This window comes from Pleurodeles waltl, chromosome 5 (genome assembly GCF_031143425.1).
Source record: "Pleurodeles waltl isolate 20211129_DDA chromosome 5, aPleWal1.hap1.20221129, whole genome shotgun sequence".
Taxonomy (NCBI): domain Eukaryota; kingdom Metazoa; phylum Chordata; class Amphibia; order Caudata; family Salamandridae; genus Pleurodeles; species Pleurodeles waltl.
The window spans coordinates 596,609,818-596,622,844 of NC_090444.1; positions in this window are offsets into that span (position 1 = coordinate 596,609,818).

Consider the following 13,027-nt stretch of genomic DNA (forward strand, 5'->3'; position numbering starts at 1 on the left):
AATGCAGAGGTATTTCAAGGCATGGGCAAAGTGGGCTCTGGCCCAAGGTCCCATTCTATCAGAGTGCCTCCCCTCCCCCTCCTTCCCCACCCTGATAGAGCCAGTTCTGTTTTGCAGAGAGTCATGCACTGATGACCTTGAATAATTCTTAAACAGATTGTTTTACATACAGTACCCCTTTAATTTAGTTTTAATGTGAGTGATGTGTGAGTCCATTTCAGACATTTTGCAGAGAGATGTTGTGTTTATGTTTCATGCAACATCCATAAAAAAGTTTATTTTAGATCAAAACCGGACCTTACATATGAGAAATAGGTGGGTGTCACAGATATTATTTACAGTAATATTAATGAGCTGCTACTGTGTTACAAAATTGAAAACACACACAACTTTAAGAGTGTGGAGGAGTGCACCTGTGCACTGTCAATAACTTGGCCAGAGACAGCCTGAAAGGCCTGAAAATGAATCATAAATGTAAAGCTGTTCTGAGCAGGCCCCCCCCAAAATATGTAAAGCCCTGGGCCCCCAAAATCCTTATGATGTCCCTGACAAAATGGAGAGAAACATTTCACAGCACCTGATGCAGAATTGTCCAGCACCTGTGCAGTGAATGAATGAGTTAATGTAGTTTGTTATCCATTGATTGCAAATGCGTTTCCATTAATAGTACGGTATTAGACTTTCTTGGAGTTCTGAGCACTATGTCCAAACATTCTCCATAAAGTTTAGAGACATCAGCTGCTAAAGTGTCATCACTCTTCTACTTCATGAGATAGGTGTGTGCGGCCAGTTTTCAAGAAACCCATCAAAGCTTGGTGGTACTGTAGGATATTGGCGGGCTGTAGTGCAGCACGTTTTAGCAAGTGCCAATTTCCTTTTCATTGTTCACTTTGTAGCCTACCATTACCAAAGTGATTGTCTGTATATTTAAGTATTTTCTGTCTCTAAACAGGGTTGTGAGTCACCATTTGTGATAGAGGTTCTCTCTGAGAGGTGATATGATACCTTGTTAAATGAACTATTTAATTATTCCCTTACAGGCGTTTTTAGCCTCTGGTTTAATATGATTCCTCAATTATGGTATTTGATGAAATAAAGCCCATTTATCCCAAATAGTTTGTTGTTTTCTCAGTGATGAAGTCATGAGGCTAACACGCTTGAAAAATTAGATCTTAGCCCTCAGGTGCCTATATGACAAAGTCTGGTGACCTATTATCTTTTTTCCCTAAATGTATAACATATGACTAGAAGAGGCATGATAATTAATAGTATTCCATCTAAAACCCTCATTACATGACAAGTTTGTCGGAGTAGGGTGGGGTATTTACCAGAGGTCGTAAATAGGGTCAGGTAGTTACCATGTCTGGTAAATAACCTCTTAATCTGAGTTTTCAACTAGAAAATGAGACTTAACACACAAATTGGCTTTTAACACACCAAATTCTGCATATCTTGTTTTTTTTCTGGGCCTTTTCCCCAGTAAGTTTTAGCAGATTTTTCTTATGAAATTTATGGGGAGAAAACTGTGAGGGTGCAATAATTTCACACAACTCAAAATTCTGATCTCTGTATAAATGTTTATTCCAATATGGGAAGCCCTTCATGTCAAAATTACAGCTCCCCATTTAGGACTTCTCCCGAAATGCATAGCGTGCTGCAAAATGAATATGGCACACATCAAAATGAATGTAATATGTGTCAAAATAAATTGATATCCGGTAGAGTGAATCTGACTTGAACCAAAACTAAAATTAAACTGGCAGAGTGAATATGCTACTTGGTGATTAATATGAATAACACAGACTCCGAATTGAATAAGAAATATAATGAAATACATATAAATCATACTGAAATAAATATGGCCCTCACTGTAAACAATATCGCAATCACTGAACCTAATATAATATTCATGAAAAAGAATAAGATATTTCTTCAAATGATTGGCATATGCCAAGGGGAATATGACATATTTTGAAATGAAAATGAATATGACAGATTGAAATGAACATAAGGTACTGAAATAAATGTCTAATATTCTGAAAATAATATAATGCACATTGAAAATATTATACCATACACTGAAATGAACATTACACATGTTGAAATAAATATTACCTAGATTGCAATGAATATGAGATATACAGAAATGAATAGGAACCTATATAAAAGTAATATGGCTTGTGCTGAGCCCCATTGAACTGAATTTTACATGACTTTAAATGAGTATGACCCAAGCTGAAATTCTCAACATTTGTCAAAATTAATTTAGCATGCATTCGCATTTATGTGATACATATTCAAATCAATTTGATATATGTGACAATGGATAGGTTGAATCTTAAAATTAATATAACAAGTGTTAATATGAATATGACATTCATTTGAGAAACTAAAACATTGATTTAAAGGAATATAACACTTGTTAATTTAAAATGAATATAAAATGAGTTGTAATGATTATTAACTTCATTTAAATGAATTGGCCATGTTTTATATGACTACGAGTAACTTTCTTTTAAATGAACATGACATCATCAAAATGAATACGACTTGCTTTGAAGTAATTTGATACACATTGACATGATTAAGATATGTGTTTCAATGGATATAATTTATGTTAAAATTAATATGATGTGTTATTATGAAGGAGGCATTTATTGAAAGGAATATGACACATGCTAAGATTCATATATGACATGCATTGAAATGAATATGAACGCCATTGAAATTAATTCAACCTTCCTTAAAATGAAGATGACTAATGCTGAAATTAAAATGAAACTTGCCAAAATGAATGCTTTGAAATTAATAAAATACTCATCAAAATGAATATTACATATATTGAAATGAACATGACATATCTTTAAAAGGATATAATCCATGCTAAAATTATTTTGACAGGTGTTAAGGTGAATAGTCAATTCATTGAAATGAATATGGCATTCATTGAAAGGAATAGGACACATGTTAAGATGAAAATGAAACACTTTGAAATGAATATAACACATGGTGAAATTAATGTGGCCCACATCAAAATGAATACTGCATTCATTAACATCAATATGACACTTAGTGAAATCAATATGAAATTAGGTGAGGTAAATGTAGCAAGCTTTGGAATGAATAAAACACATATCAAAATGAATACAAGACATGTTTAAATGATTATGACTCCTGTTTAAATGAATATGGTGTGCATTGAATATATATTGTTTTGCTTTAAAATTAATATTAAGTGTTGAAATTATATTGCATATTCTGAAATTATATGATATGGAACACAATGAATTATCTAAAATAAATATACCATACATTTACCAGAATATCAAATTAGGAACCAGCCTTTACGATGCATCCATTATCTGCATCTCTTTTCAAAGTAGGTAAGTATTTCTACATTTGTCACACAGTACTTTATCATGTAGGTAAGTATTTTTGTAAATAACATCATTTCTTATGTGTGCGTATAGGTAAAGGGAGGTAAGGGTGATTTTAGGGTTTAAAGGTGCGCAGCAGTAAAAGGAGGTAAGGATACATTTTGAGTTTAGGGGTGGGTACAGGTAAAGGGGGTAAGGGCGATTATAGGGTTTAGGAAGTGGTTAAAGGAAGGTAAGGAATAAAAAGGGGGCCCCCCTTAAAAAAAGACACACACACACACACACATACATATATATATATTACACATATGTGTGTGTGCACACACACATATGTATAGATCTTTATTGTTTCAGGATCAGAGTGCCACATAGCTTATGCAAAAAAGAAGCATGGAACTCTGGGTTCCGATTCAGATCCTTACTATGAATCACCCTGCAACACCACCAACACTCTTTTAACCTGTTCATCTCAAATGTGCATTTTCTCTAGCAACGTTTTTTAGCATAGGTTTGTACAGTTCCATCAACTCCAACATAGAATGTGACATGGTCTTTTGCCATTTTTATAGCAAAGTCTTTAGGCATAGGATTAGCTAGTGCCATCCATGCTGAGCTAAAAAAAACAACAAAAGCCTTTTACCACTCTAGGCACTGTATCATTTCTTTGAATTGGAAAAATATCATCCAAGCCAACTTGGAATAAATAAAAGCAGCCCCTGACACATGTTTCACTCTTAATAGAGCTCTTCAGAAAGGTATGAAGACTGAGAGTAAGGCATGTAGAACAAGCAGTGAGAGATGAGGAGTTCTGCATGACATATGAGGAGAAAGAAATGAGTAGTGAATGATGGGAAGTGAGGGATGAGTGATTAGGAGTAAAGGTTGAGAAATGAAGACTGAAGAGTAAAAACATAAAACCAAAAAAACATAAAACCAAAGAAGAAGGGTGAGGGAAGAGTAGCGAGGAATGAGGGGTAAGGGTTGAGGGTTACAAAGTGTGAAATGGTGAGTGAGAGATTAAGACAGAGGTATGAAAGGTGATTGAGGCACAAGGAGTAATGAGAGAGGAGTGCAGGATGAAGAGCAAGAGAGAAATGTAGGACAGGCAGTTTGCAAAGATGAGCAAAGAATGAGGTGTGAGAATGATGACTGGGGTGGAGGCCCGAGCAGTGAAAACTGTGAAGAGTGAGGGACAAGGAATGTGGCACGATAAGTAAGGACTAAGGCATGCATGATGAGGTCTGAGGAAGGAAAGATGAGAAGTGAAGGATGAAGGATGAAGGATGAAGAATGAGAAGTGAACATTGAGAAATGAGGGGTTATGGACAGGAAGAAAGGAATGAAGAACAATGATGAAAGAATGAGAACTGAGGAATGAGAGATGAAGATTGAGGGAGGAGAAATCTGAAGTAAGCGATAAACAATAGAAAGGTGAAAATGAAAAGAAAGTGGAGTGAGAGATGAGGAATGAGAAATGAAGAGTGATCTATGAGGTGTGAGAGTAGAAGAGGGTGGGATAAATGATTGGGGTGAGGAATTGGGCTTGATACATTAGAATTGAGGGATGATAAGTGGAGAATGAGGCTTAAGGAGAGGGTTTTATGAATGAGGGGTGATCAGAAATTCAAGAGGACAAAGGAAATTGGTGGTGAGAAATGGAAGATGGGTTATGAGGAATGAGGAATGAGAGTGGCCGATGAGGGGTGAGGAGTGAGGAATGACAGATAAGAGATAAGGAATGAGGGCTGAAGAATACGAGGTGAGGTCAGGGATGATGAGTGAGCAATGAGGACGTCTTAAAAGGGATTAGATACTGCACATTTAAAGGATGAAGAATGGGGAATGATGGATAAGGAGTGAGAGTTGAGAAATAAGGAATGAGAGATGAAGTGTGAGGACTGAAGGTTGATTGGCAAGCTATAGTGAGGGATGTAGAATGAAGGAAGAGTTAGGGATGATGAGTAAGAAGTATAACGTGAAGATTCAGATGTGCGTCATGAGGCGGGAGGGATGAGGATATCTGAATATGGTCAAGGTGGAGGACATTTTAAGAAACATAATTCGTACAGTTCCCTTGTCACTGCTGAAGTGAGGGGGAGTGAGCAGTAATAGACAAGAGATGTTGAGTAATAAATCAGGGATGAAGAGTGTGGAATGAGGGAAGAAGAGTGAAGAAAGTGGGTAATATAGTGAAGGATTAGGTGAGAGGAATCAGGGATGAGGTTTGAGTGGTGAGGATCAGGAGTGAGGAAGGAGAGAAGGCAAGTGTGGGACGTGAGAAAGGATGAGAAGTGAGGGTTGAGGAATGAGACAGGAGGAAGGAGCAGTGAAAAGTGAGGGATTAGAGATGACAAATGATAAATTAGGAATTAGATATCAGGGCTGAGCATTGAGGAGTGAGGGATGAAAATGAGAAGTTATGGTTGATTACAAAAGGCTGAGAAATGAAGAAAAAGTAGTGAGATCAGTTGGGTACAAGTGAGGGATTAGAATTGAGGCATGAGATTAAGGGGACAGCGTGTCCTAAATTAGACAGTGTGATATATATTTTGAGCTTTTAACATTGCCCATTTCACTTATTTCTCAGAGGGGGAGATATGAGCAGTGAGGGATAAGGAAAGAAGAATAGGGAGAAGTGAGGAATGAAGTGTGACAAATAAGTGATGTAGAATGAGTAGAAAAGAGTGGAAGATAAAGGTGTAAAATAAGGGATGAGGGATGTAGAGGGACAACTGAGGGGTGAGGGATGAAACATAATAAGTATATTGAGTAATGCAGAGTGAGTGACGTGAAGTGACTATTAAAAATCAAAAGTGAGAGATGACTTATGTATGGGGAATAGAGGATGGCTGATGGATGGTGAGGGATGAGGAGTGAGGGTAGAGGAAGAAGTAGGGCATTTAGAGCCTCCTTTGTGTTTTGTTAATCTGCCCATCCTCCACCAAGGTGATGTAGTAAATTACCATGTCACCCTGATGGAGGTGCCTACCACTAAATTTTGAAATGTCTGTTGGCCTGACGGACATTTCAAGCACTGACCACTGTTCCCTCTGCAACTAAAATTAAAACTGGGATCTAAGCATGACAGAAGAGAAGTAAAGAACTAGGAGTGAAGAAGGAAAGGGCTGAGGGACAAAAAGAAAGTCAGAAGTGAGGTGTATTGAGTAACGAATAAGGACTGTTGAGAGGGTTGAGGAGTAAGAGGGTATACATGAGGAGTAACTGATGTTGAGAAGCGTGTGTCATGTGTGGACCGGTGATCGCATACTCACAGTGATGATCTGGTTGTATGATATGATATACTCCAACAAACCAACTAGAACTCTACAATTCCACCACTCCCTAGGCTCTGTGGCCCTGCAACATCTGGGGCCCATTGCAAGAATATCTGTTAACTCATGATATCATCAGCATCAAAACCAGTTGGGACAAACATGCAGAATGGATTAGGGATGGGTGAATGATGAGAATGTCAAAGTCACCAGATCCTCGGGGTTTGCGCACGTTCCCAACACATCCTCTAATGAACAACTCCAAGACTCTGATAGACAATTCACAGAGACTGTGAGAGTTCTAGAGGGAAAGAGGGGATTAGGAAGGGTACTGCTGGGAAGGAGACCTTTAATGGGAAAAAAGGTTAGAACGCACAATATAACCTGAAGTAAATATTAATAAACATAGTCTTTCTGAAAATATGAGCAATCTTGAATTGCAGTTTTAAAAATGAACAGATTTTGTGATGATCAGATACCTGTAATGGAATCAAGATTAATTTGAAATAAAACTTTTCTTATTTAAGCATGAATTAGAATATCAAGAATATGCATAATAGGAGCATATAATATTGCATCTAGAACTTCTGATCCTATATATATTTTCCTTGAAATGTTTTCAACACAGATTACACTCTTAAAACACTAGAGAAGAAATATTTTTCAATGGGTTCAATAGTTCAAGAAATATTTCCCATACTCTTCAACTCGAATTGTACCAAGCAATTATCCTGGAATGGTAATATGCAGTTCACAACATAAATAAACTCTAGTAAAAAATTGCATGTCCTGCTGACTCGAATGCCACCATGCAAAGTCAAGAAATGGTTGCACAATAAATAGCGACAGGTTTTGAAATTATTTTAAATTGAATTATACATCGTGCCACTTCAAAACCTTCTTTTAAATGTCAATAAATAGTAACACACAATGTACCCCAAGCTTTTAAAGCTTCATAAACAAACCGCGCCTCTTGCCGATTCGTGATCAATCATGTACAGTATGTGCCAATAAATGCCAGCGCGCAATGCAACTCAAGATTGCAAAGCTTTTCAAACGAATCGCGCCTCCTGCTGATTTGTAAACCTCAACGAGTATGTCAATAAACGCTGGCGCGCAATGTAACATGAGTTTCAAAACTATAAACGAATCGCGCTTCTTGCCGATTCATAAACATTCATGTACACACTTTAACAAAATACTCGAGTGCACTTTTTATGACTATGACCTTAAAACAAATTGTTAACATAAATAAACGATCAGATCTTAGAATGAGATAATTCTAGATAAAATAAACGGTATTGGGAATTAACCCAACTACCGTCTTACCACCCAGGAACAAGATGCACCAATGAAGATTTCAAAGCAGAACTGGGAGATCAAAAAGGCCACTGGAACTGAAGTTCTGGAAATAGCTGCTCTTCTGCACTGGAACCTCTGAATAGTGAGCACTGGGAGCTGGGCTGACTCTCCTTATATAGAGTCTTGGCCCAGCCCAGAACCACGCCCAGGCATGTTGCAGGAAAAGTCTCTGGAAGGCCCTGGAAAGAGGCCACACCCTAACCCACTCTGAAAACCTGTAGCAATACCTTGCAAAGAAACAGTATTTGTAAACATATTAAGAATAAGTGTTTAGGATTGAACTCTGCAATGCAAAAGGGTAAAATACAACATATCAGCACAATGCATGAATCATGTTATTTTGAAAGTGATGGTTTTTTGCATTTTTTGACGCCAATAGAGCGCGTACTGTTCTGGTGTTGACAGAGAATGAGTATACAGATTAGTTACTGGACAAGGGCTCCATGCATCCTTATGGCCCCATTGTGGCTGTGATTAATGCTACTGTACTTTGGAGCTTCCATCCTAATGTGTGGAAAGGATTTCTAGGTCAAAGGGGGCACTGCTGGACTGTTAATGTATTATACGCTGGGCCACTGGAGTTATGCGGCAGAGGAGGGCCAAATTTTGTGGCAGGGTTGACTAAATTATGTGGCAAGAAAAGGCAAATTATGGGCCATAATACAGCACATTTTGTGATAGTATTTGTGCATTATTTTGTAATTTATACCCATGTTGCCATCTTCCGGGACCATGTCCAGCCTTCTGCAACTTTTTCGCCGACTTCATTGCCCCCCTGCCATAGATTCCAACAACTACACTTTCCTAGGTGATCTCAGCTTCCAATTCAATAACTACAATGCCATCCACACTACCAACCTCCTCGACAGCATGAACAACCAAACCAAACTCGTCCATGACCTCACCCACATCCACGGCCACACACTAGACCCCCCCATCTTCACCTCCAGCGACTGCATCAGGTACACCCACACCACAGACTTCAACTGGACCGACCGCTCCCTTGTTTACTTTAACATTGCCAGCTCACGGACCTTTGTCCCAGTCTGCCCAACAAGCCCATCGCAGCTGGGGCAAAGTCTGAAAGGACACATGGATCAACGCCCTCAACATCACCCACCCAACTCCTCCAGCAACCTAGACCAGAATGTCAGAAACTTCAACAATTGGATAACCAACTGCACTGATAGTGTCACTCACATCGGCAACAACACCCACTGAAGTTCTACCAAGCAGGCTAGCTAGTACACTGAAGACCTCAGAACCACTATACAACACTGTAAACACCTGGAAAGGAGATGGTGCACCAGCAAGTACATGACTGACAAGACTGCTTGAAAGACAGCCCTCAAATCTGCCACAGACTGCTGAGCGAATCGATGAAAAAGGTCTTACCCTTACACATCGAATCAAGCTCCAATAGTAGCAAACAACTCCTCAACATCATCAAAGAATTCTCCAACCCCTCAACCACAGCAAACAACATTACCCCATCACAGGAACTCTGCGACAACCTTGCAAACTTCATCCACAACAAGATTGCCAACATCTACAGAAACTTCAACCCCAAGCCCAAGGCCACCAGCTTCTTCAAGCAACACAACAACCCTGTTGCTACTACAGATATCTGACTAACCGAATGGAGCCAACTTGCCCAACAGGACACCACCTCTATAATGAACTTGGTCCACTCAGGGGCCCCAACCGAACCATGCCCTCAACACATCTTCAACCACGTACTCACCACCTTGTCGAACCCCTCAATTGCCGCAGCCACCTTCCCAGAGGACTGGAAACACTCAGAAATCAACACCCTACTAAAGAAACCATCAGCAGACACCAGCAAACTTAACAACTATCGACCGTCCTCCCTGCTCCCATTCTCACCAAGGTATTAGAAAAAACACAAGCCAAAACTCTCCTCATATCTGTAACGGAACCACCTAATCGACTCTTCCCAAGCCAGATTCCACAGCAACCACAGCTCCAAGACAGCCCGCGTCGCAGCTAATGACAATATCTGAGCCCTACTGGACCAAGGAGGGACTTCGGGTATAATTCTCCTTGGCCTCTCAGCAGCCTTGAATATTGTCTCCCACCACACTTTATTCACAAGGCTACACAACATAGGCATCCAAGGAGCCGTTATGAGATGACTTGCCTCTTTCCTCACCGGAAGAATGCAAAAAGTCTGCCTTCCCCTTTTCACCTCTGAACCTAAGGAAATCATCAGTGAAGTACCCCAAGGATCCTTGCTCAGCCCCAACTTCTTCAACACTTATATGATACCTCTGGCCAGCATTGCAAACATCCACTGACTCAACATCATATCCTATGCTGACAACCCACTACCCATCCTGTCCCTCTCTGAAGACACCCCCAACACCAAGGCCAACTTCCACAACAGCATTACAGACATCACCAACTGGATGAAGGACAACTGTCTGAAGCTCAACACAGACAAGACAGAGGTATGGATTTCTGGAAACAATAGCTCCCCATGGGATGCATCGTGGTGGCCCCCAGAACTCAGACTTACTCCTACCACCACTAACCATGCTAGAAACTCAGGCATCATTCTGAACAACAAGCTAACCATGATGACTCAAGCTAAATCCGTCTCTTCCTCCTGCTTCTTCATCCTCCGCATGCAAAGTAAGGTATTCAAGGGCATATGTAAGAGCAACTTGCACCATATATTGCCAGATTAGCTTCATTTTTTTAATGCTAATGTTGTGATATTATAGCAAAAATGTTGTGCCATATTTACATAGTGGCACAATGCATGCATTGCACCACTTTGTAACCCTTTGCGCCACATTATGCGTGCGCCATTCATAATGCATGCAAAGAGGGTGTTCCCCTGTTAGGGAGGGACGAAAAAAATGGAGCAAAGAAATCTGAAAGATTTCTTTGCGCCATTTTTAGCGGCTACTTTTAATGCTTGCTCAGAGCATGCATTAAAAGGGTGCACACCATTGGTTATAGTGGGCCCCTTTGTACTGTTCAGAGTTAGCTGCAAAATTTTGGCGCTACTCCGGAACAGTACATCAATAGCGTCAAAATGTTGATGCTATTTCCTCCTACCTTGCGCCATGGTGCACCGTATTTTAAATACAGCGCACACATGGTGGAGTGGGGGGTGCTAAGGGGCACAAGAAAAGTGGCGCTGCTTGGGGTGCAACACCACTTTTCTTAAATCTGCCCCTCAATTTGCTACCTCAAAGCTCAAAATGCACCATCACTCAGGCCATCATCTCCAGCTGGTTGGACAATGGCAACGCTCTCTATATAGGGATCGCAGTTCACCTCCGACTATGACAGTCCATACCGAATGCCGCAGCCAAACCTGTCCTAGATCTCCCCCTAGATGTACCCATATCACTCCCTACCTCAGGGAATTCCACTGTCTCTCTGTACAGAAAATATGCCAATTCAAGCTCTAGAACCTCCAGAGCTGCAGACCTGCCTACTTGAACCACTACCTGAACTTCCATCAGCCCACCAGACACCTCCGCGCCACGTCCGTTTCTCTAACCCTCACCCCTAGGATCCAACATAGTAGTTACAGTGGTCGCTCCTCGGCCTACTTAGCACCCAAGTCATGGAATGAGCTACCCTTTCATATACAGACCTCATCTCTTCCAGTGTTCTGAAAGTCAATGAAGACCTGGCTATTCGACTAATGAACTGGACCCTGCCAGGACCTGGATACCATCACAGGTGACAAGTAGCATTCTACAAATCTACTGAGTGATTGAAAAATGATTGTCTGTGAAAAGATTTCATCTTATTAGTGCCAACTGAATGCCAAATACAGCAACAAGCATATTAAATATGACCAACTAACATTTCCAAAGGGCCTTCCAGTGCGCAGGACCACGTTTTGCCATGTTTTCATACGTTTTGATGCAATGGAGCTAGTGGATTATGTGGCAAATGCAGCAAATCCATAATTATGCAAAAAATGCAGCAGCTGCAGAATACATAGTTGCAGTGGCCCTGATTATACAATATGTTTGTACTCTACTGTCATCTAGTGCTGGAAAGTGTTCTGTTTTGTATTGAGCTAATATTGCATGAAAGCTAATTTTAAATAATGAACATTAGAGAATTATTTCAATATAACAATCTTGAGATTGTTAGAAATAACAGTGAGGTAAATAACAATGTACTCAAAATGAATATACGTACCTGAAATTGGATGTGAATCACATTGAGGTACCCAAAATATTGATTGAGCTGGAAAAGGATAAGAATGAAATGAATGTGGTGAATGACACTGACAGCCAGTCACAGTGAAGGTCAATGCAAGTTGCATAGCCCACTTTGGAAAGTGAACAGGGGGGGCCTCCGGGTGGCTCAGGAAGAGGAAGAGTTATGGGCAGGGGCAGTTGATAACACATGCCGGAGCAGGCCACAGACTGTCCAGTTATACACCCTTCGCTGCTGTGGAATTTGGGTCACAGGGCCTCTCCAGTAAATCCACAGCAAGGCATTTCAGACCCCTGCTCCCAGCAGCTCCAGGGCTCCCTCTATACAGACTTTTGAGGCTAGAGCCAGGCTGGTATATACTGAAGCGAGCCCCTTGAATGCCTCTTGAATGCCCCATTGCAGCAAGAAAGACTGCATTGAGCCACCGGATGATTGAGTGCAGTATTATGTATGCTGTACTTTAAAAAATACAGTTTTGTAAACCGCACAATCTGAATTTAAGTGTTCAAAGGCGCTCTTGTATGTTCTAAAGAGTGCATTATAAACACGAGTTTGCAAAATCCTTTTTTGTACAGTGCACATTTTGAGATCAGATTGCATGACGGGCTCATTTTTCCCTTGTTTGTGCTTCGTTTTTGCCCTTGTCGGTGTCCCATTTTCCCTTGTTTTGTGCTTCTCTGCGCCAGTTTTCTTCTGATTTTAATCTTTGTTTATGCCTCTCTGCACTTCGTTTTATCCTTTGTTTGAGCCTGTGTGTTTTGTTTTTGCCTTTGTCTGTACTCCATTTTCCCTTCTTCTGAC